Genomic DNA, 23,946 nt, shown 5'->3' with positions numbered 1-23,946 from the left:
TTTTATACAAACAATTAGATAACAATAGAAAATTTTGCTTTATTTTCTAATTAATAGCTAATAAAAATGTGTAATAGTTATCTAGGGCTTCCTTTGTGCTAAGCACTTTACATACATGATCTCTTTCATTCTCATCAAAATCTTATGAGCTAAATATAATTACCCCTATTTTATATGTAAGAAAGGTGAGATTCAGAAAGACGAAGTAATTGCCGACTTTCAGAGCTCACTTTATTAAACATTAGGCTGACTTGACTCATCCTTAACTTAACATCAGATCATTAACATCCCATTGTTTGACTAAAATAGCACACTTTTTAAAAAAGTCACACAAACCCTGAAAATATCTCAGGTTTTTTCCATGGTTAAGCAGATAAATAAATATATTATGGGCAGTGAAAACCATATTTTCTCTGTTGAAATTGGAGTAACAAAAATGGAAGTGGAGAGGCTAGAATGCGCCCTGCATGTTGACCTGGAATCAGAAGAATTGACATGAATTCATGGTTTTGTAATCATAGGCGATTAGATACAGAAACAGAAACAGATGTAGGTGGGTACGTATGTGTGTTTGCCTGCAAACATATTTCCTAGCTTTGCCCTCTGAGAGGGACTAGAAATAATGATACCCAAGCAGCTATGAGCATACTAGCTCCTAGATCTTGGCTTCTAAGTACTACTCTTTAGTAAAAAGAACCAGGGAATCCTTGGAGAAAGGGCTGATTCTAGAGCTGGGACAGGGAAAATACCAATAAGGCTGGAAGATTTTGCAGTGCTAGAAAAAAGTGTTCAAAACGATGACATTATAAAGGGTCATAGAAGCCACATTAAAGAGGTTCCCAATGGCCAACTATGAGACTATTTGAATAACAGATAAATAAAGACAGTACTGGATTCTAATTCATAGAATAAAGTAACTATCTATATTGATAGAAATAAGTTATAGCAAAAATAAATAAATAAATGAAGAAAAAAGGAGAGCTTTCCCTTATAGTAGAATTCCAGTTAACGTAGAAGGAGTGATGAAGATGGGAAATCACCATTTGGCTAACAGCACGGTCTTAAGCGTTGCAGGCAAGTCCACTGATGGAGTGCTGAAATCGATGGGTAAAAGTGTGATGAGAAGCAAGACAGGTTCATAGTCTCAAGCTATCTTCCCACAATCTACTTATTAACTACGAAGGGAAAATAGCACCTTTGCAGTGGACGAATCTGGTAGGCACCATATCAACGTGGTCAAACTTCACATGACCAGGAAGGAGGTGTAGCACCTTCACCAGCCTCCCTGTGTGATGCACTGAGAAGAACTCAATGCCCATTTCGTGGTGTTCCTGCCAAAACTGCGTAAGCCCCGTCTAACCTTGGGAAAACACCAGGCATACCTGAAGTGAGGAACGTTCTGCAAAATAATTGACCACTTCTCTTCAAAAATGTTATGATCATAGAAGACGAGGACTGAAGGGACTATCCCAGACTGGAGGAGCCTATGGAGACAGACCAACTCAGTGCAGCGTGTGAGCCTGGATAGGTCCTGGTGCAGAAGAAGAACCTTAGAGGGACAGTTGGCAAAGCTGGAATAAGAGCTGGAGGTAGTGTTGTCTCACTGTTCGTATCTTGGTTTTGATCAGTCTGTTTTTATAGAAGATGCTAACACTTGTGAACGCTAGGTGAAGGGTATATAGGAATTTTTTTTTGCTATTTTTGCAATGCATTTTAAGTCTAAGTTATTTCAAAATGAAAAACTGAAAAATTAAAAACAAGCTTGTAATCAAATATATAAGGCTTAAAAATGCCTTTTTAAAATAGCATCACAAAGTATATCAGGATTTTGAGTGCCAAAAGTTTAACTTCTCCCCAGGCCAGAGCCCACCCTCCCTGGTCTTCCATCTCTACCTGGCACATGAAAGCCTCTGTCTGACTCCTATGTGTATTGAAACACAGAAGTAGAAGAATGGAAGTATTTGGGCAAATATTGAGCAACACATATGTAAATGTTCACTAGATGTTTTCGCCAAGTTGTGGAACACACATCAGACTGACCAAACCCTCTGTTCCAGGTCTGGAATGTTCCAACCCCAGTTTCTGGCTTATGTTTCTACACTTCACAGACATCCCTGAAGCTGCGCCCAAGCGTGACCCTGAGGATCACAGGGCTTGCACTTCCTGCCTTCACAATGCTGGCCCTTGGGTGATACACTTGAGGCTAAAGGAAGCCAGTCATAACTGCTGAGTGCTTAAAATAATCACGATAATGATAATGACAGCTAAGTGATCACATGCCAGGCAGTGTTCCAAATGCTTTCATGCTTAAACCAATCCCGGAGGAAGGGTGTATTAGTCTACACACTTTACCGAGAGGGTGAGTGGCTTGACCCGGGTCTTTCTGTCGCACATGCTCAGACAGTGGCTGCTGGTGGGCCTCAGAGCCCACGTGCTGGTGAGTGAGAAAGTGCAGGGGTGCGGGGCTGAACTGTGGGAGGCTGAATGCGAGGTTTGCTGGGGTTAGCCCAAACCCTTTTTTGGGTGCGTTATAAATCCTTCTCACTGTCTCAGAACAGGGCCTCTGGGAGGTCATCCTGGACCCAGGTCTCATTCTCCAGAGCTGCAGATGTCACTGCAAGGGGCTAGTGTGCGGACTTCTCATGGTACCAACTATTTTCTCATTAGCCATTGAGCGCTTTTTCCTGTTAAGTGCCACAATTGGGGCACTTGGAGGCCCTGATTCATGGGGGTTCCTAATACTTCTCCTTCTGGGCAAAGTCACCCCTGATACCCAGGGTGTCTGAGACCATTCCTGTTGCTGGGGGGTGGGGGGTAGGGGGCTGACTCCCGAGTGGGACAAGCATCCCTTTGTGCAAGTATAGCATTGAAGCCTAAATAGGAACAAAACTCAACAGCCCCTTACCCCTCAGTTTCCCTCTCTCCTCTTGTCCTTTGAGAAGACAAGGAGCAAGGGACTGGACCAGGAGTTCTTCCTGACCTTGCTGTATGACCTTGAGTGGGGCCCTGTCCTCACTAGCATTTGGTGAACTCAGCTGTGAATGAGGGTGTGGGATCTGATGATTTCTAGGTCTTTTCTAGCTTCTGTATTTTGTGGCGCCAGGAGCTCGTGACAAGGCAGAAGGAAGCCAGGCCTGTTCCGGATGGACCTGAAGGTGTTTGGTCTTTACTCCTCTGGAAGAGCTTGGCTGAGGTGTTAGGGAGGGGCTGTGACTGCTTGGTCTGCACACAATTGGGGCTGAGGTGACTCAGAAGTGAACACGCCATGTGTTAAAATAAGAGTTGGCATTTCTGAGAAGGGAAGTCCAGAAGCTGGCCAGGATGGGATTAGCTGTTGATAAGGGGCTCAGCATTGTTCTAACTCTCCCCTGAGGCCCACACCACATCCTAGAAGAGGAGAAGCCAGGTCCCCCGGGTCCTCACAGGGCTGGGACAAAGAAGAGGCTAGCTGAGGATGTGGCTCTGGGGGCTGTCACAGACTGTGGCCAGGAAGAGGCAGGGCTGTGCAGTGGTTAGGGCTGTCCAAGTGGTCTTGGAGTCAAGGCCGCTCTGCTCTGGGTAGCTGAGTGCCCTGGCCTATCACTTGACTGTGATTCTCACTCCAGCACCAAGGAAGGGTGGGATGGGGTAACGGAGTGAACCTGAAGGCCTAATATGTGATCTGAAACTGCTGGCTGAGCCCAACAATCCTGGGCAGCCCCACCCCTCCCACTCCTAAAGGTCTGGGCGAGAGCCAGGGAGGGTAGTGTGGGGGAGTGGGGAGCTCTCCAGTTTAAGACTCCTCAGTCTTGACAGACAAAGGCTGACGGGAATGTGAGGAGACCACTATTTACTTTGTTTTCAAAAGTGTTCTACAGAGGTGTGCTGTAGAAAGCTCCTGGGCGGGGACAACGGGGGAGACAGAGCCCGAGCCATGGGAACTGCAGGGGTGGACGAGGGCCTGGGGCTCTGCAGCAGCCAGGGTGAGGACGCCTGGGTGAGAGAAGAGGCCAGCGCTCCTCAAACTCCAGAAAACAGACCCAAGGCGAGGTGGGTGCCAGCCCTCCTTAGAGCTGAAAAAAGCCAGAGAAAAAGGGTCTCAGGAGATTTTGTGAGAGCAGAAAAGGCTCAGATTTAGGTTCCAAGAAGGAGCCTATGGGGGCAATGGACATCGGTGACTATCCCCGGGGTTGGCTGCTGGCAAGTGACAGAAACCTGCTATTGCTGGCTTAGCTCCAGAGGAAATAGGGCAAGGGTCTCACAGAACCTGAGCATAGCCAGAGCGTGAGAATGGGCGCCGGGACCGTGGAATGAGAACAGCAGGTTCTGGGTCGCTGTCAGCTCACCTCGGTAGGCTATCTGGTCAGTTGTCATTGTAGTTTGTCGACAGACTTGGTCTCCCACTTTGACCACTGTTGCTTGTGGCCTCAAGTGACCTTGCCTCACAGGGCAACCACAGGCCCTGAGACTTGTCACCTTCTAGATGTGGTGCAGGGAGTAGGCTCGCCAGAGACCCTGTGGCTGAGCCTCCTGTCCAACAGGCTGGCCAGGTGAGGTGGGCCCGTGAAAATAACATGGGAGCCCTCCACTTCTGCATCCCAGAGAGGTAAACTATAGAAATCAGGGAGTTCCGGGCCAGGAGGTTGGGTAGAACCAGGGGTGCAAGATGGGGAACAAGGGAACCTCTGAAACCATGGCTCCGGGTGAGGAGAAACCCAGGAGAGAGCTGGCAGGGAAGGGGGACCCGGAACAAGCCTCCGCACCCAGGAGCTGGACGGTTTACTCACAGAGGAAGAAGAGTGGCTTGAACTTTTATGTTAGAATTGCCTATGAACCCCGGGCAGGTGTAACTCAGTGGATTGAGCGCTGTCCTGCAACCCAAAGGGTTGCCGGTTTGATTCCCAGTCAGGACACATGCCTGGGTTTTGGTCCAGGTCCCCAGTTGGGGGGCACGTGAGAGGCAACATGTATCTCTCACACATCGATGTTAAAAAAAAAAAAAAGAATTGCCCATAAAGAGAATCTATCATCTGGTTTGCCACTGATAGAGCAAAAAATACTGATTTTTCTAGGAGGTCATTTTTTTGCTGAAGATAGCCTTAGGGAGAACTAGGGAACTTTAAGAGTGATAAACTTTTCATACCCAGTAGAGACGTTTCTTGCCTGGAGAGAAACCAGAGGGGAAAAGTGAGGGTGTGTGTGTGTGTGTGTGTGTGCGCGTGCGCGCGCGCGCCCGCGCAAACCGGGACCCCACTCCAGACCAGTGAAATCAGAATCTCTGGGGTGAGACATGAACTCCCCAGGCGATTCCCTGGTCTCAGGTCATGTCCTTTTATTTTTTTTAAATGACAGGCACTAGGGCATTTGGAGATTACTGATGGAGATCAACGTGGCAGGGCCTCGGGCTCAGGAAACTTGCGCCTGAGAGCCTTACTGCACAGACGGTGCTTTCGCTCCTCCCCCCGCCGTTTCTGTCAGTGAAGCCACCTGCTCCTCATCAGGGCAGCTCTGGCTTCATTCCCACCAGGTGCCCGGGGTGTCGCTGGCGTTCACCAGCGGGGGAGGCTGTTGGAGCATCCCGCCCATCAGACGCATGGAGCAGCGGTGAGAGATGGAGGCGGTGCTCACAGCCCCACAACCCTTGTAGAGTGGCTGACTGTCCTGGATTTCTGGAATTTTCCAAGTTTTAACACTGAAAGTCATGCATCCCAGGAAACCCCTCGGTCTTGAGCAAACTGGGGCAGCTGGTCACACGACAGAGTGCCTTGCTGAGGTGGAGCATGTGAGCAGGGGGATGCTGAGGCAAGGGTCAGAAGAGCCCAGCTGGCGGCGTCCAGCGCCCACCCACGGCCCCCACCCGTGGCCTTCCAGAGACATCTCTTATCAGGGTGTTCCAAGTCCTGCGTCGTTCTCAGCGCCGGCTCTGCCCTGTCTTGAAGAATGTCGACTGTTCTCACACCCACGCATGCACATACACAAGCAAAAAAAGGGCAGGTATTGTTTAAACTTAAAGCAGGTTATATTCTAGGAAAAGGTGGTATAAGTCAAAAAGATAAAAATTGGATCAATTTTCCCACAGAAACAATACCACGATGAGAAACACTGAGCAAGGGAAACAATTCTATAAAAAGTTCTACCCCGGCCATGAAAAGCTTCTCTGAACTCTAATTTTCTCTAATTTTTTCCCTTCAGCAACACAGAGCAAAGTGGTCTCCTAGGCAAATCAGACCTGAAATACAGTTAACTGAACATGAAATGTCTGTACTCTAGGCAGTGTAAGATCCCTGAAAGTGTATTAAATCAAAGGAAAAAACCAAATCCGAAAGTAGTCACATGAAATGTTATTTTATTTGTAAAAATGATTCCCTGGCGACAGTGACAGGGTTAAGCAAAGAACACACGTGCACAACCCATGCACACAGACAGCAGTGTGGGGTGGCCGGAGGGGAGGGGCAGGGGACAGGGTGGAGGCAGGCAAAGGGGCAAAATGGGGACATCTGTAACAGTGTCAACAATAAAAAGAAAAAGAGAAAACGGCCCTAACTGCTGTGGCTCAGTGGATTGGGCACCGTCCTGCAAACCGAAAGATTGCCGGTTCAGTTCCCGGTCAGGCTACATGCCTGGGCTGCAGGCCAGGTCCCTGGTTGGGGGCTTGTGAGAGGCAACCAGTTGGTTTCTCTCACACATTGATGTTTCTCTCCCTTTCTCCCTCCCTTACCTTCTCTAAAAAAATAAATAAAAATCTTTAAAAAAGAAAAGAAAAGAAAAAGAAAGATTTCCTGTTGAGGGTTCACACGGAGCGGTTGGAGCCACGGTTCTCTGGTGTGGCTGCACGTTGGAGCCACCGGGGAGCTGTGAAACCTAACGATGCTGGGGTCCCGCCCTAGACACTCTGATGAACTTGGGCTTGGCTGCTGTTGAGTGGCAGCTGCTCCTTGGGCCAAGGGCCAGTGAGGCTTGCTGAGAGGGAGGGGAAATCTGCCTGAGGTCTGCGGTTAAGGCCCAGGGTCTTGAGTGCTGGAACACTGAGACAGATACTCATTGAAAAATGAAACCTCAGAGTCACTGAAGTCAGCCTTCTCACTTTGCAGATGGGGGAAATGGATCTGGAGAGATGAAGGGATGTGCTCAAGTCTCTTAATATTTAGAAGTAAGATTACAACACAGGCATTTTGATTCCTCGTCCTGTACTCTTTTCATTTTTTGGTGGTTTTAAAAGATGCCCACCAATGCCTTGATACTCTTTAAACAGTAAAGCTTAATTCCCTTCCCCCTGAATGTGGGCTGACTCAGTGACTCATTTCTAATTAGTGGGATATGGGGGAACTGATGGTTTGTGACTTCTGAGATCATAAATGTTCTTGCTCCCCACAACCCCCAAAGATTATGAGATAAAGTCTGTCTTCCTAAATTTGGCCCTCTGTAATTAAGAATGGACATTGGCCCTGACAGATGTGGCTCAGTTGGCCGGGCGTGGTCCTGCACAGTGAAAGGTTGCCAGTTCGATTCCCGGTCAGGGCACCGGCAGGACGTGGCCAGTTGTGTTTCTCTCTTACACTGATGTTTCTCTCCCTCCCTTCCCCCCTCTCTGAAAGTAAAATAAATAAAATCTTTAACAAACAAAGAATGGATGCTAATTTATTTCCACCTTTGCGTGCTCTAGAAAGAGCTGTCATGTAAATTAGTAGAGAAGGCAAGTTTACACTAGAGATGTTTTAACTTCTGAAGAGAGAAAGTTGACTTTATACTTCTTACAAGTACCTCTCTGAAGCACTATCACTAATCCCACAGAGTCAGGAAAGATGCCCTTCCTTCCTTAAGACACCTGACTGACACCTGCCAGAGAAATACACCAAATGTTCAAGTGCACAATCACTGCAATGCAAAGGTGCCCCTACAGCTGTGCAGAGCGCTTGTGGGGCCTACATGCCTAGAACCTTGGCGTGCTAACAAAGTATGGGTAGTTCAGGTTCCTAAGGTTGTCTACTCCAGAAGGTTCTACCAGCTTCTACTTGGACCTACTGAATGTCCTTTAAATTCAAGCACTATATTTCTTTAAAAAAAAATATATCCATCTTGTATTCTCTCCTTATTCCTGTGTCTCCTTTGCTTGTTGTAATCTGGTTAGTAGAAATGTACTAGGTGACACCCTGTCCTGTCCTAGTCAGAGGGACCCATTTTTGTGGGCTCCTCCTCCCTTTCCCCAGCTGCCTGAGCTGCCCTGCTCCCCTCACCTGCTCCAACCAATCCTCTTGGGCTCCCTGACTTACACCCCTGCTGCTTCCTGCCATACCTGCGGGAAGCTCTGTGAGCTGGGCGTCTGCAAGCCTTGCTCGTAACAAGGGGCCCATGAAGCTGGCGGCTGGAGCCCCCCTGTCCCCCGAGTCCTCAGCTTCCCTGTTAGAGGAGGGAATATTTTGTGGGTGTGAAGACAGTGGCCTGGGTGGTCGGGCCACCTGGGAGTTCAGGTGGGTGAGCTGGGCAAGCACTCAGAGTATCCAGGACCAGAGGTGGAAATGGACGCTGTGGATTCAGGCAGAAAAGAGTGGGATCCCAGGGACATCAGCTGAAGAAGCCAAACCGCTCTCCCAGCACCAGGAAATAGGGACAGAGTACACAGGGCAAAGAGCCCCAGAAAGCAGTAACACGTGGCTGAGGCTGGCCCTGGGGCAGAGGCTGTGGAAGTCCTTTGCGTGCCTCCTTCACATGGAAGGTTCTGCTGGGAGGAAGCACCGATGCTGGGATGGGTCTCTACCCGTGATTCCAGTTCATTGGTAACCTCAACACGTGACCTTGGAAGAGACTCTTGACCTCCCTGAGCCACAGTGCCCTGTCCATGAGATGGGATAAGGCCCACCCTCTATCGCAGACATGTGGTAGGAGGACAGGGGTCTGTGAGATCAGTGGTAATGAAGGGGTCTGTGGAGAGGTGGCTGGAAATTGGGGAGTTCCAGACCAGGGTAAAGAATCCCAATATTGGGGTGGAGGGAAATCTGGGATTGGACTCTCCCCAGACTTCTCTATCGGTTGGGGACGGAAGCACCCTATCTTGACCTTGGGCTATTTCTGGAGTGCTGGCCAGGACACTCTCTCTGTGACGGCAGCAGCTGGCTGCCTCTCCACTGGAGCTGGCTGCCCGCTCCAGGCTGGGCTGACGCCTGGGGAGCTGCAAGAGTGGAGAAGGAGGACAGCTCAGCCCTCTGGAGAAACCCCAGTATTTCAGAGGCACTTTAGCTCCTAAGGGGAATAAAAGGCGTGGAGAGGACTTTGGCCTCGTCACCTGGAAGGAGCCAAAGGATGCTGCAGGGCGAGGCTGATTGGTCAACTGGTCAGTGATATCTACTAGCCACATCACCACCATTACCCTTTGCAGAACTTCTCATTCACTCATTCCTCCATTCAACAAATATTTATTGAGGGCTGATGGAGACCCCACAGAGCTTACAGTTTTGTGACTAAACAAGTAAATAACAATGAAAAACAAATGCAATTCTACCTTGTGATAAGAGCTAACAAGGAAATGCTCAGAGTGTAGCAGTGGTGGGGCCTCCCCCAGGAGGTGTTTTGTAAGCTGAGGCTTGAAGGATGAGAAAAAGCCAGCTGTGTGACTAGTGCAGGAAAGGGTTCCAGGCAGAGGGGACAGCATGTGCATAAGCTCTGAGTCAGGAAAGTGTTCAGTGCCTTAGCGATAGCAAAAGTAGAGGGGGACTGGGCAGAAATGAGTGAGGAAGCCTGGGTGGGAGACCAGGTCAGAGTGACAGGCAGGGCTCAGGTCATGCTGGGCCTTTTAGGCTATAGGAAGAAGTTTGGATTTTCTTCCAGGTATAATGGGAAGAGCCCAAAGGTTTGAGTGAGGTAGTGACTGAGTCTGATTTGCACTGTAAAAAGGTCATTCTGATTGCTGTGTGGACAGAGAGTAAAAATGGAGGCTATAGCAGCAGTTTAGGAGACTTGCACGCCATTAGTGTATGAGACAGAATGGGCCAGGTTGTGTTGCGGTAACAAACAGCCCCTAACCTGAATGGCTTAACATTACAAATATTTATTTCTCCTCATGCTCAGTTTTTTGTGGGTCAGCAGAGGGGCTCTGCTCATTTTAATCACTCAGGAATCCGGGCTGATGGGCCCCCATCTCAACATAATTTCTGTAATCCCAATGGCAGAAGGAAGGGATGTGTATTGGCTCTTCCCCGCTAGAAGTGACAGATGTCTTTTCTTCTCACAAGTTGTTGACCAGGTCAGTCACATGGGCACACCTAACTTCAGATGGTGTGGCGAAGTGCCATCCTACCATGTACCCGGGAGGAGAACAGTTGGACTACACTTATGACCATTACAGGCCATGAGAGTGGAAATGGAGGGACATAAATGAATTCACGATATGTTTTGAAGGAAAAAGTGGCAGGTCTTCCTGATGAGTTACATGCAGAGAGAGAAGGGCCTAGGTGGCTCCCAGGTTTGTGGTTTAAGCATCTGGCTGGTTGGTGTCCTGTGTTGATAAGGGGAATAATACCGGGTGGGAAATAAGCTTTGAGTGCAGCTGGAATTTGGAATTAGGCATAGTCAAGTATAGCAACTGAATTATGCAAATGTTCTGGAGCTTGGAAAAGAGGTTTGGACTGAATACAAATTCGGTGTCATCAAATATAGGTGGTCCCCTGCCCGGTGTGGCTCGATTGGAATGTCGTCCCATAAACTGAAAAGTTGGGGTTTGATTTGTGGTTGGGGCACTTATGGGAGGCAACCGATTGGTGTTTCTCACATCGATGTTTCTGTCTCTTTCTCTCTCTCTGTCTCTCTCTCTCTAAAAATCAATAAACATATTTTAAAAAATATATAGGTGGTGATTAACACCCTGGGAATGGAAGGGCTAGGTACAGACAAGTAAGAAGGCATGGGGATGAGCCCTGGAAACTCCATCACCATGAGGGAGAGAGGAGAAGCCAGAGAGAAGGAGGGGAGCTGAGGACCGTGTGCCCCGACACCAGGAGCGCACAGGCTTCCTAAAGGAGGCTACTAATGGGTGTACCCTGATGAGACAGGAAAGTGGCCCCAGATTTGACATGTGCAGTTTTCCCTCAAGTGGTGGGAAAAAAGCCCCTTTAGTGTGGGCTGAGAAATGAACGGGAGGCCTGGAGGTGGGTACGGCATGTGGAGACAATCCAGTGGAGAACGGCAGCCTGGGCTAGGCCCAAACAATGCCCCAGGAGCTAGTCCCCTGCCTCCCCTTCCTTATCTCTCATCTACAGGCCTTCCCCAGGAGGTAGGATGGTGGCCTCAGCTTCAGTCCCATTTCCTTTGTGCAAGCTAGTAAGGGCATGGATTTCTTTCCTAGAAACCTCAGTAGAGTGATCATTGCTTGCCTTGAGTCATGTTTCTTTCTTTGCTTGGACTAATCTCTGAGCCAGAAAATGCGGGGTTCTAGTTGTTGCAGCCTGGATGGTGCTGCCCATGACCCCTAGAGATAAAGGTGGGGTCAATGGCACCGGAAGTTCCATTGGAGAGGAGGCTGATTCCCAGGGAGCAGGTGTGAACTGATCCCAGAAGGTGCCAACTCATTGGGGCATGAAGTGCATCCTGGCCACTGCTCCTAGACTCGGGGACCCCGGAATGGGGCCACTGTCTAAGTCACAGAACTAACAACTCACAGAATTTGTTTTAAAAAAATTTAAAAAGTACAGAAGGACATGTGAGGAAATGTAAATCTCAGTCCCACCCCCACTAGTCTCCCAGGTCACCTTCCCACAGTCAAACCTTGTCACCAGTTTCTTATGAATCATTTCAGAAATTATTAGTGCTTATGTGACATATGTATGTATGTCCTCTTTCTCTCTCTCTCTGTTTCTTTTTCTTTCTTTTCTTTCTTTCCTTCCTTCCTTCCTTCCTTCCTTCCTTCCTTCCTTCCTTCCTTCCTTCCTTCCTTTCTCCCTCCCTCCCTCCCTCCCTCTCTTCCTTCCTTCCTTCCTTCTTTCCTTTTATCCTGTATGTACTGTTCTGTCCTTCTTTCTTTCTACTTAGCAATATTACTTGGTGATTGTCCTATCTCAGTACAAATATAGTTGCCTTATTCTACTTATTGTCTGCGTTGTACCTTATTGGATGAATATACCATAATTTATTTTAACCAATGTCTTGTTAAATTGGTTATTTCCAATCTACTTTATTAAATGATGCACCTCAATTTATTTTAACCAACTTCCTGTTAAATTGGTTGTTTCCCATCTTGTGCTAGAACAGTAATATTGTGATGATTATTCTAGATCACATGCGTTTGCACACATGTGAGAACGTACACAGGCTGCAAGGACTGATGAACAATGGACAGACCTCCTCTGCCCGAGACAAGACTTCCAGTGTCACTGCTTGCTCTAGAGTGCTGCTAACTCCTGCTCAGTTCCAAGGAGCTCTAGTCTTTTCCTCTTAGGTCAATGTTCCAAATTCTTGGAGGGCGAATCTGACTGACTCAGCCTGTGTCAGGTGTCCATGGGGACAGATTAACACGTTGGGAATGAATGGACTCACCTCAGGAAGAGATGTAGACAAATAAGAGGTGCAGGAATGAGAACTCTGTCACCAGAAGGCTGGGGAGAGAATAAGCAGCCAGGCGAAAGAGAAGACAGGCAGAGACAACCCAGGTGACAGATGTCAGTAATTCAGAGATGAGACATTTATGATTGAATCAAAAACTCAGTGATCGGGGAAGTCAAGAACCCAACTAGGTACAGAGGAAAAAAGGATATTTTTAAAAAGTCAATTTTTTTCACACAGCATAATGAGTATAGTCAACAACACTGTATTATAAACTTCAAAGTTGCTAAGAGGCTAGATCTTAATTGTTTCCACCACAAAAAAGAATGATAATTACGTAACAGAACAGAGGTGTTAGTTAATGCTACAGGAGGTAACAATGTTGCAATATACATAAACATATCCCATCAACATTGGTACACCTCAAACGCGCACAATGTTTGTTATATGTTAATTATAGTTCAATTTTTTGAAAAGCAAGCTGATTCACTGCCCAGAACCTCTGATCTGTTCAGGGACTGGAGGCCCTGGGGTGTCTAAATGTGGGGAGTTGGGCGGGGGAAGAAGGCCTGAGTACAAGAGGATTGACTGAAAGTCTGTATTCCACCCTGCAGAGCCCCACCCCGACCCCAGCAGAAAGCCAAGAATGCCTTTTCTGGAGAAACTGAACCAGAGGGACATGGCTTGGGGATTCCAGGTGGGGTAGAGGCAGGGACAAGACAAATACATAAAAACGGGATGATTAAGTTAATGAAGGACATGGCTGAGTCCCCACTCACAAACCCTAGAGTGACCTGCAGTGTTTACAAAACCTGCACCTCCCCACAGAGCTTCCAATTAGCTCAAACTTTTTACAGTTGTGAAATGTCATGTGTGCAGAGCAGAGCATACACTGTGTATGTGCAGCTTCAAGTGCGACCTAAGTTGCAGGTGAAAGGACAGAACATTCCCAGCACTGCAAGGCCCCTGGGTGTGGCGTCCCATCTCATCCCTCTATTGCCATCTGGGCCAGCGTCCTGATCATCCTTCTGCCTTCCTCTGTAGTTTAACACCCAATGCATCTGTTCCCATCCAAGCAGCATGTCGCAATGAACACGGAGCGGCAAGCTCACACCCCTCCGTGTGAGGAGAGGGCCGTCTGCCCACTGCATGGAGGCTCCCAGGAGAGGAGCCGCTGGACAAAGTCTGTCTCAGCCTCCCTGAGAGCTTGCGAGAAACCCTTTGGAAAAGTCATCGGGTGAAGTCACGAGTGACACTTGAGCCCAGGGCCACCACAGAGGGGGCTTTGACTGGGCTGTCGCAGGGCCCTGGGTGGATTCCAGCAGAGACGTGGTCAGAGGTCGGCTGCTCTGACTGTGGCCGAACCCACCCCCCTGGAGTAGGTTAGAGAGAGCACTGGGAGAGCGCGCTCAGCTGAACCTCTGCTGAGAGGGGGGGGGGGGGGGGACGGGAGCTTCACCCTCACACGCCCCTCACCAGCCACATCCAGATAAGCCTAAGCCCCGCATACCCCCTGGGCATCATTAGGCCCTTAGGTGAAGCACATGGTGTGAGGCAAGGCAATGAGCACCTTGGTGATTGCAGCCTTCGCTGTGCCTGTGTCCAGGAGCCAGCCCCGGGTTGTTCTCCACATCTAGCGCCCAGCTCCCTTCCTCCTCAACCTTCCCCATCTGTCACCCTGGGCTGCCTTGCTCCTGCCTGAGAACGCCAGTTTCCTGCCTCCCTCCTTCCGGACTTTCTTTCTTGCTGTGGTTCACACATCCCCCAGTAAATTCTAGAAAAAGGGTATACTCCAGGTAAATTGTATGTGTGTGTGAAAATGACCTTTCCCCCCTCCCTACCTGACTGAGAGTTTTCTGGACTTATACGTGTAGATTGGAAATAATTTTCCTTGCAAAATTGCTTCATTCTCTTCTTGCTTTTAAGGTTGCTGTTAAGCAGTCAGGAGCCATTCTGAGTCTGAGCCTTTTTTTGCTTCTTCTGTTTTTCCTCCCTGAAGCTTCTCAGGCCTTATCCCCCTGAGCTCTGAGATGTCACAATAGTGCACCCTGGTGTGGGTCCATTTTTATCTGTTTTTCTGGGCACATACAGGCCTTTTCAATCTGAAAACGTGCATTTTTCAGTTCTGCTCACTCTTATTAAATTGTTTCTTTATTAATTCCTTCCTCCCCCCGCCCCATCTCTCTAGAACTCAGACAGAGTGATTTGGATGTCAGACTTCCTGTTCTAGTTTCTCTGATTTTCCATCTTTTACCTTTTTGCAATTCTTTCTATTTCCTCCAATTTTTCTTCCTGTTGAATTTTTTAATTTTACTTTTAAAAACTTCTAAAAATCTGCTTATTGCTCCCTTTCAAAAAAAGCAATCTCTTCCTATTTGATGGATGAAGTAGCTTTTCTCACATCCCTGAGGATGTTAAATTAATCGTATTAAGATGACTGATAGTCCTCCCCTCACACACAGCTGCCTGTTTCCAGGTTGTTCTTCACGTCAATCTTGTTGAAGTTGACATACAATTGACATACAACGTTACTTTAGTTTCAGGTGCACACCGTGATGGTTGTATATGTGTGTACACTGATCACCAAAGTAAACCTAGTTCACATCCATCGATTTAGAGAATCACAATTTTTTTCTTGTGATGAGAACTTTCAAGATCCAGTCTCCTGGCAACTGTCAAGTACCCAGTACAGTACTATTAACTGTAGTTATCATTAAATCCCCATGATTTATTTATTTTATAGTTGGAATTTTGTGCTTTTGACCACCTCCACCCATTTCACCCACCCCCATTGCCTCTGGTGACCACTAGTCTGTTCTCTGTATTCGTGGGGGTTTTTGCTGTTGTTTTATTTTTAGATTCCTCAAATAAGTGAGATTTTACAGTATTTGTCTTTTTTTGTCATAAATGTCAAGGTTACCTTCTTCTTATGTCTGAATTATGTATGTGTGTGTGTGTGTATAGATATATAAAACATTTTCTTTATCAGTTTATTCACTGACGGATACTTAGGTTGCTTTCATTTGTTGGCTATTGCAAATAGTGCTGCAACGAACATGGATATCTTCTCAAATTAGTGTCTTTGTTTCCTCTGAACAATGCCCAGAAGTGAAATTCCCAGGTCGTATGGTTGTTCTATTTTTAATTTTTTAAGGATTCTCCATACTGTTTTCCACAGTGGCTGCACCAATTTACGTTCCCACCAACAGCACATGAGGGTTCCCTTTTCTCCACATCTTCACCAACACTTGTTATTTCTTGCCTTTTCGATAATAGCCATTCTAACAGGTGTGAGATGATGATTAGCATGCTGAGCACCTTTTTATGTACCTGTTGGCCATCTGTATGTCCTCTTTGGAGAAACATCTCTTTAGATCCTCTGCTTATTTTTAAATCAGATTGTTTGTGGTAGGGAGGGTTGACTATTGAGTTGTGTGAGTCATTTATATATTTTTTTGTATTAACCCCTTAATAGATATATGACTTGCAAATATTTTTTCCCATTAGGTAAATTGCCTTTTTGTTTAGTTGATGGTTTCCTTTGCTGTGCTAGGTTTTTTTTTTCCTGCTTTCTGTTTGCTTGTTTGTATCAAGGGTTCTAGGTTTTTCCTCCTGGGCTTCTCAGATTCTAAGTTTTCTAAAATCTCACACTTGGAGGTAAAAGTCTGGCTGGGTGACTCTCAGGGCCCACTGGGGACGGAAGGAGAGCCAGGGGCCTCGGCAGTCAGCATACTGGACAGCCAAACCATCCGTTTCTCTTTGTGAGCCCACACCCTCGCCTGCACGAGCTGACCTCTAGTCCAGAGACCCTCAGTCTTCTTGCTAGAGAAGACGCTTTTGGGTTCAGTCAGGCGGGGGCGTGCAGCAGCCTAGTGTTGCAGGGAAGGGGGAGTCCAGGGAGCCCCGGTCTCTCACCCAGCATCCCCTCATCCCTCCAGTTCAGGCCCCCTGCACTCTCCATCCCAGAGTTTCCAGGGGCTGATCTCTTGAGAGTGTCATCATCCGCATTTTACAGATGAGAAAACAGGCTTAGGTAGTGAAGGAAGCCACTGAAGATCACACTATGAGTTAAACTGCAGCTCTGAGTTGAAAACATCTAATGCCCTGGTCTTAGCTGTTCCTGGTGCCATGTCGCAAAGAGGCATTGCCCAGACAGCTGTGAAGCAGGGACTCCAGGGAAATCTCTCTGTCTTGAGGCTCTCAGAGAGTTTGCCAGACAACTGGTCTCTCCTGCTCAGCCAAGGCCCCAGAAGCCACCAGGGGGCAGCAGAGGGCTGCACGGTGAGGCGGCTCTGTCCCCAGCTGACTGCAGCTCCCAGACTGTCCTGAGTCAACTCTGAACGGCTGGTGGCCCAGAATAGCAAGGGGCTCTAGTTCACGTGGGTACTCCTTCCCAGGGTTTCGAAAGCCCCTCACGTCATCCCTATCATTTCACAATCCTGGTCACAGAGCACTTTTTCCATCTTCCTCCAACAGGTCCTCTCTGGCGGGTGCAGAGAAGGGCTCCCGGATATGCGGCTCCTGAGGATGGCATGTTAGATGCTGGGCTGGGTGCTGGAATTAACACAAAACAACAATGGGTCTTGCGCACAAAGGAGCCTGTTAGGTAAACAGATAACCAAGGAACCCTGTGTGAAGTGCAATAATAGATGTACATGTGAGACGTGGAGGCAGCACAAAGCGGGAGGAAGAGGGGCAGAATTATAATTTAGGGATTTAGCTTGGAGGTGGCCCAAGGGAGCATTGCCTGATGGCAGGAGTCATCGGTCCTGAGCTGAAGCAGAGAAGGAGGCTGAGAATTCTGCTCTATAAGGATGTCAGGTAAAGGATCCCAGTTTGAAAAATATCGAATGCTAAGAGAATGTCAGATGTCCTAGAAATCATAAAGTTTGCATCTCTAAGTTCTGCTTCAAGGTGTAGGTTGGAATAGCTTCCACTTGAGCTCCGGGAGATGGTGCAAAGGGTGGAGGAGGGTGGTTAGGAAGTCGTTACGGTCACTGGGCTCCAGGACCCAGCAAAGCTAATGGGGAAGAGACCCAGCCTTGTCTACTACCTCTGGGCTAGGCCCACAGCAGCCACGGCCCTTCGTCTCCAAGGAGGACAGGAGAGTTGGGACCAGCCCGGCTGCTCCCTTCCCAAAGCCAAGGACTCAGGCTCTCAGGTTTACCCCAGCTGGGTTTATCCAGTGCGATTCCACGTTGCTACCCAGCCCACTCCCCCACTCCCCAAAGTTTGAAATAAGCCTGGCTGAGTGAGTGACTGACAACTTAAACTTATTCTTGCCTGATAACCTGTGTGGTCCCTGAAGCTCTGACCTCCCCCAAGTTGTTCCAGAAGGGAGCAGGGTAGGAGGGGGGAGGTGGAGGCACAGTAATATTTGCCCCCTGCAGCCTGGCAGCCTTCAGTCGTACCCACCCATAGCACCATAGACACGGCTGTGATGCCCCAGGTCCACAGAGGATACCCCCACTTTGCCAATCTTTCATTTTATGCGCAGTAACTTCTGCCTGGACGGGCTAATCCCAGATGGTGGTTTTAAGTATGGCTGAGGGCGAGGGAGAGGGAAGGGCACGCAGGCCCAGGCGCTCAGCGCGCAGCGGGCCTGCCACAAGCAAAACAGGGTTTGTCCTATGCTTTTTCTTAAAAGTTCACATGCATTTCACCTTCTACTTTTTAGTGTGTCCTGGCAAGTTTTAGCATAAAAACAATGTTTTAAAAGACTTACAGTTCCATTTATTTTATTTTATTTTTTTATCCTCACCAGAAGACATTTTTTCATTGCCTTTTTAGAGAGAGAGGAAGGGAGAAAGAGAAACATGTATGTGACTGGACTGGGGATCGAACCTGCAACCCAGGTATGTGTCTGGACCAGGAATCAAACCCACAACCCTTCAGCTACAGGACAATACTCCAACACACTGAGCCACATGAGTTCTATTTAAAGTGAGTTAAATGGCTCATTTGGTTTTTCTCAGTTCTAAGAGGCTGTCAATTGCAAAAAGCACTATGGACTTAAGGACATTTTATTTTATTTTATTTTTTGAGAAGAAAAATGTATGGCCACATTAAACAAACACATCAATGCATTCAGAGTTTTAGGAATGTGAATATGTGAAGAAATGTTAATGTGAAGAAATGCACATCTTCGAATTAGGGACATTCTCATTGGTAAGTTTCAGCCTCCAAAAAAACTTCAGAGTAAAACTGGCTTTCCCGGAAGGCGTGTGATGTTCGCCCTGGGCCTCATGTTCCCATGGGGCAGCCCTGGACGGCGTGGGGCGGGGGCATGCTGTTGTGACTTGGCCCCTGGTTTCTCCCAAAGAGGTTTTTTCCTGGTCACCTAGAACGCTCAGGGGTTGGAGTTCTAGTTAATCAAACCATTCTGGCTAACTGAGGGTTGCTCTCAATACATTAAAAATTGTAGAGTCTTGGAGTTAGAGATTGTTCTAAAGTATAATCTCATCGATAAGAATCTTATGAACACCTAAGGGGGGCCGATCTCTTTACCTCTGTATCGTCATCTCCAGGACGTGAATGGACTCTCACCTCAACGGTTCCCGATTTCCCAGGCTCCCCAGGGCCTCTGTAAGTGACACAGTGCGAGGAGTGGGGTCGGGGCTGAGTGGGAATCTGCGCCATCGGTGTGCTGTATTTTTGGCCAAGTACTTTGTCACATGTCATCTCATTTGTTTCTGCAGCAACACTGGGGATATTATTACCATAGATATTCTCACTGGACCAAGGGAGAAACTGAGGCTCCGAGTGAGCCTCTTGCCGGGTGCCATGTGTTGGGCGAGTTGCAGATGGGCCTTCCGGCAGGCACCCTGGTGCTCAGTCCCCGTGCGTCCCTCTTCCTCGTGTGACTTCTGTGCTGTGGGAAACAGCAGGCAGCTTAAGTTTTAGGTGTTCCAACAAAATCAGACTTTTATTTTTTTTGCATCTCTTCCCCACCAAGAGGGGTAACCCCAAATAATTCTAAGACTTTGAAGAGAGACAGCAAGACCTCTGGGTTGTGTGTGGGTCTATGACCTATTTAAATGCGTGTAGTCAGTGACTATTTGAGCTCCGCTGGGCTCTAAAGGGGCAAACAGGTCACCAAAGCTGGCTCCTCCAGTGTGTCCTCATGCCTGTCTGTCAACCCCACGAGGGCAGGCCCTAGTGACCACATGTCTGTAAGAACCCAGTCACCACTGAGCTCTGCCAGACCACCTCTGCTGCCCTTGAGGCACCCCTTCTCAGTGGGCAGGTGGGCTGATAGGCCGTTAGCCCATCTGCTAACACAGCCGTGTGAGCTCAGTGTGGTTAAGAGTGGCTGGAGCTCAGATGGGGGCTCTCAGAATTGGCTAGTGGACGAGGGGCACAGGGTAGGGTCAGTAGGGGGTGGGGAGAAGTCATCACTGAGGAGGTGACATTTGAGCTGCCTTCTGAAGGATGAAAGAAGTTCACCAGGTGGATAGAGGGCATTCTTGGCAAGGGAACAGCGTTGGCGAAGCTCAAAGGCTTGGGAGTACACAGCACTTAGAGGAGGGTATGGGTACGAAAGAATATGTGCCTGAGAGAGACACACAGAGACAGATGGAGGCTCTTATTTGCGGTCTCTCTCTCCTCAGTGTCTGTCTTCCCCCGTGAGCCCTTCCCCAGGACTCTTGGCCTGGCCTTGAACTCTATGGGCCTCTCCCTGCTCCTCGCTGGGCTCAGAGCTCCTGCGCTTCAGCCCCACAAGTGCTTCCCTCTTCCCTCAGCAGCTCCGTGCCCTGACTTGGTTCTTCCTCGGCCTGCCCGATGCTTGGCTTCCAGAAGGACACTTGATCCGACCCCACGGCTGGCAGTGGGGCACGGCCCTTGGAGCAGCTGCGTTGACTCCAGATGGAAAGTGTTTCGAGAATTCTGACGTGACATCACCCCTTCACAGCATTGTGCTGACAGTAACTGATCTGGGAGTGGTCAGGTGAAGACATTCACAACCTTGCCTCTCGTCAAGGGCTGGCTTAGATCAAGGAGCTTGGCTTGATGGGTGGGAATCTAGAACCAAAGGAGGGGCCTTTTGGGTTTCTAGGCCTTCTCTGAGAACAGCCTGGAGGTAAACTGATGCTCTTCATCCATCCCCGGTGACTTGAGCCCAGCGGAGGCCCTGCACTCATACTACTGGCTGTGGGCAAGGCCCAGTTTGGTTGCTTTGGACTCTCCTGTGTGCTCCTCTCCCTGCCCTAGGCCTAGGCCATCTCTTCTCACAGGCCAGGCCCCACTCCCACAGGGCACTAAAGCTCTGCATGTCGCCTCTTGCAACTCAGCCTTCCCTGCCCTGCTAAGCCCTACTCAGCCAGTGAGGGGCTGGGGCTGCCCTAGCCGCATGCCGGAGGATGAAAGGGGAGCGCCCTGCCACAGCTGACATCCGCACCCTGGGCCCGGACCCAGGACTTGTCTTCAAGGCACCATCTGTTGTCTGGGAGGGCTGAGGAGGGACAGAAGGCTGGCACTGGGGCTCAGAGGGCAGGGCTGGGAGGGGGAGTCACGGGGGCCTGCCCAGTGGTCTTGAAGTCCCCCTGATGGAAGAGCAACCTTATTGCCCTCTCTTCCTCTGCCACTCTCACCCACCTGTGCAGAATTTGGACCTGGGGCTGAAGAATAAAAGAGTTCGAAGTGGTCAGCTCCCAGCTCAGGCTGGCCAAACTTCCCTGGCATCTAAGAGCACTCCCTTCTGGGGAAGCCAGAGGGCACAGCCAGATGGTTTCTAGCCCAGGCGAGCATCCAGTTCCAGGCATCACAAGGTCACCAGGGAATCATGAGACAGGAGTTGGGCACCGAGCATCAGGCCACAGGTTGGGCTGCCAGGGTTTGGTGCCCTGGCTGGCTCTCTGCTCCTCCCCAGGAGCAGGCCATCCTCAGAGCATGGGGCTGGACATGGCCAGGGACTCCTCTGTGTGAGGGCAAAACCCCGATCAGGGCTGTCAGGACAGGAACACATTCACAGGGCCTGGGGAGCGGAATAGTTGTCAGGGCCTCTGCTGCCTACTCCTGCCACCTGCTACTTTGGAAGGTATTAGTGGGTTTGAGAGAAGAGAGAAGAGAAAGGTAAGGAGATCTGAAGATCAGGAGGGGAAAAGAGAAGCAAGAGAGAAATATGAGAGGGGAGAGGAGAAAGAAAAGGAGGAGAGGCAAGAGGAGGTGTTAGGCTACAGGTAACAGAGCCTGTAATAACAATGGCTTGAACAAGATGGTGGTTTCTTTTACACACAGTTCTAGGTGGGTGGTCCAGGGCTAGTGTGGGAACCCAAGCTCCTACTCTTCCCACCATTTCTAATAATCCCAAGCTTCAGTGTGGAGGAAGGGGTGGGAGGAAGGCACATCCCTTACGTTAGGGACATGAGTGGGAATTGCACACATCACTTCCCCTGCCATCGCACTGGCCAGAATAGAGTCACAAGAGCTACATCTAGCTGCAAGGGAGGCTGGGAAATGCAGTCTTTGTTCTGAACATCTATGGGTTCACAGTAAAAGGGTCAATGAGAAACAAGCAGGCAATGGATATCAGGGCAGAGAAACATAAAGAGGAAGAGAAGCTCTCAGAAGGAGGAGGGAGGAAATAGGAAAGGAAGGGGAGACAGACTTTTTGGAGCTGCTTGTACCCAGAGTCAGACCTGATGTCCCAGCACACCCGGTCCCATCCCAGGGTGCCCAGGTCTAGGGGTTTGTCAGAGGCAAGTCTCCTGGGGGTCAGGAGTTTTTTCCCTTCCCCAGAGATTGATTAATGGGCTACTGGGCCCAGACCTGAAGTGGGCTGTAGATATTTCGACGAGGGCCTTCAGAGAAAAAGGTTCTGTGTCTGACAAAAGGGAAGAAGACAAAGTGCAGGGTTTTACATTCCTACTTTGCCGAGAAGAGGCTGTAGAGTGTACCTGGTGGTGTGATGAAAGGTGTGATAACTCATACTGAGTCATTCTTTCAGACTCTAAAGAAAGCACGTATCCAGTTTTCTTCAAGGTCCGTGGAGGTGCATAAAACATGGGATCATCTCAGACATCACTTAGGTTGTTTTGGGTCACAAGGAACGGGAGACCCAACCATAATGTTCAATAAGAGTACTTGTTATCTCTGAACCAGAGCAGGGCAGTTCTGGGATTGGTTTATTCAACAGCTCCATGATTTCTGAACTCTGGTTCCATTTCTCAGAAATTCTCATAGCTGTTCCTGTTGGTTGTAAGATGGTAGCTGGTCCTCCTAAAATTGCTTAAAGGAAGGAAGTCATCTCACCAGTGCCATTTATCTGGGAGGAAAACCTTTCCCAGAACCTGTCCCTCAGAATTCCCTTTCTCTTGGCTAGACTGGGTTATGTCTCCATCTCTCAACCAACCACTGGCAAGGGGGAATGGGTTCGCCCCTCCCATGGGGTGGCTAGTCCAGGCCAATGATGATTCATCATCTGGGACCACCTTCTCTGAGCATACTGCAGCTGGATCCTGAACAAAGACAACTTCTGTATTCAGATAAACAGGGAACCCTGGCTGTGGTTTGGGCTAGGACAGACATCAATAATCGGTTATAGCTCTCTTTCTCACAGGGTCTTCACCAGCCAAACAATGTTGGCACAGGGGATAAAGCATGTGTCATCTTGGCCTCAGATAATGGGAAGTAAGAAGTCATAATTCAGGGCATCTTTAGTGACCCAGTCATCTTGTCGTTGTTTCATGTGGTGCCTTTAAATACGTCTACAAATTCTTTGACAATCCTTCCTTTGAGCATTGCAGCTAATTCTTCTCCCTTTCAGTACGGTCTGGACCTCGTAATTGCTTTCTGGTTAATAGAAAATGGCAGGGGTGATGGTGAGCAAACCTTGAGACTCGGTTATAAATGGCAGTGTCGATTTTGCCTTATTCTCTCTTAGATCATTTGCTCTGGGGGAGGCCAGCCCCAGCAACCCTACAAAGACGTTCCATGTAGGGAGGAGCTGAGACCTTCTGCCAACAGCCCCGTGCGGGAGCCATTTCCGAAGTGGACCTTTCGGCTCCAGTCACGTCTTTGGATGACTGCAGTCCTGGCTGACACCTTGACTGCCACCCCGTGAGAGACCCCAAGCCAGAACCTCCCAGCTAAACCACTTTCAGATTCCTGACTCACAGAAATCATGACATAATAAATGTTTAGTTTTTGCAGCCACCAAGCTTCAGGGTAATTTGTTATGCAGCCAGGTCCGAGACTAGGGTGGAACAAGAGAGGAACCTGGGGCACAGAATTTGAGGTCTACCCCTGAGAGTGGGCACCTCCTTACATTTTGAGCTCTAGGTTCCTCACTTGCCTCACCCAGTCCCAGCCTTGTGTCTAGCAGCTCATAAGTCTCTGTCCACTCTCCATTTCCCAACACTCTCTAGTTCGCATGTAGGCATTCTTGGGGTTCCGAAGAAGCTGGCTCCATCTCTGGTTCCAAGGGGGGAGCGTATGACA

General features: G+C 48.8%; 2 long non-coding RNA genes across 2 annotated transcripts; both read left to right on the top strand.

The window, feature by feature from the left end:
- The first annotated feature begins 2,363 nt into the window (after nucleotides 1-2,363).
- On the top strand, nucleotides 2,364-7,557 carry LOC123479542 (uncharacterized). The gene is made up of 3 exons (XR_006655184.2): nucleotides 2,364-2,437; nucleotides 2,554-2,645; nucleotides 5,332-7,557. It is a non-coding gene; the product is annotated as an uncharacterized lncRNA (long non-coding RNA).
- Nucleotides 7,558-16,989: 9,432 nt separating this feature from the next.
- LOC123479541 (uncharacterized) lies at nucleotides 16,990-23,661 on the top strand. The gene is made up of 3 exons (XR_006655183.3): nucleotides 16,990-17,328; nucleotides 18,298-18,362; nucleotides 23,390-23,661. It is a non-coding gene; the product is annotated as an uncharacterized lncRNA (long non-coding RNA).
- Nucleotides 23,662-23,946: the final 285 nt, after the last annotated feature.

This window comes from Desmodus rotundus, chromosome 5 (assembly GCF_022682495.2).
Source record: "Desmodus rotundus isolate HL8 chromosome 5, HLdesRot8A.1, whole genome shotgun sequence".
NCBI classification, from domain to species: domain Eukaryota; kingdom Metazoa; phylum Chordata; class Mammalia; order Chiroptera; family Phyllostomidae; genus Desmodus; species Desmodus rotundus.
Note: the sequence above shows the minus strand (reverse complement) of the source record. Positions and strands in the feature narration are given on the sequence as shown.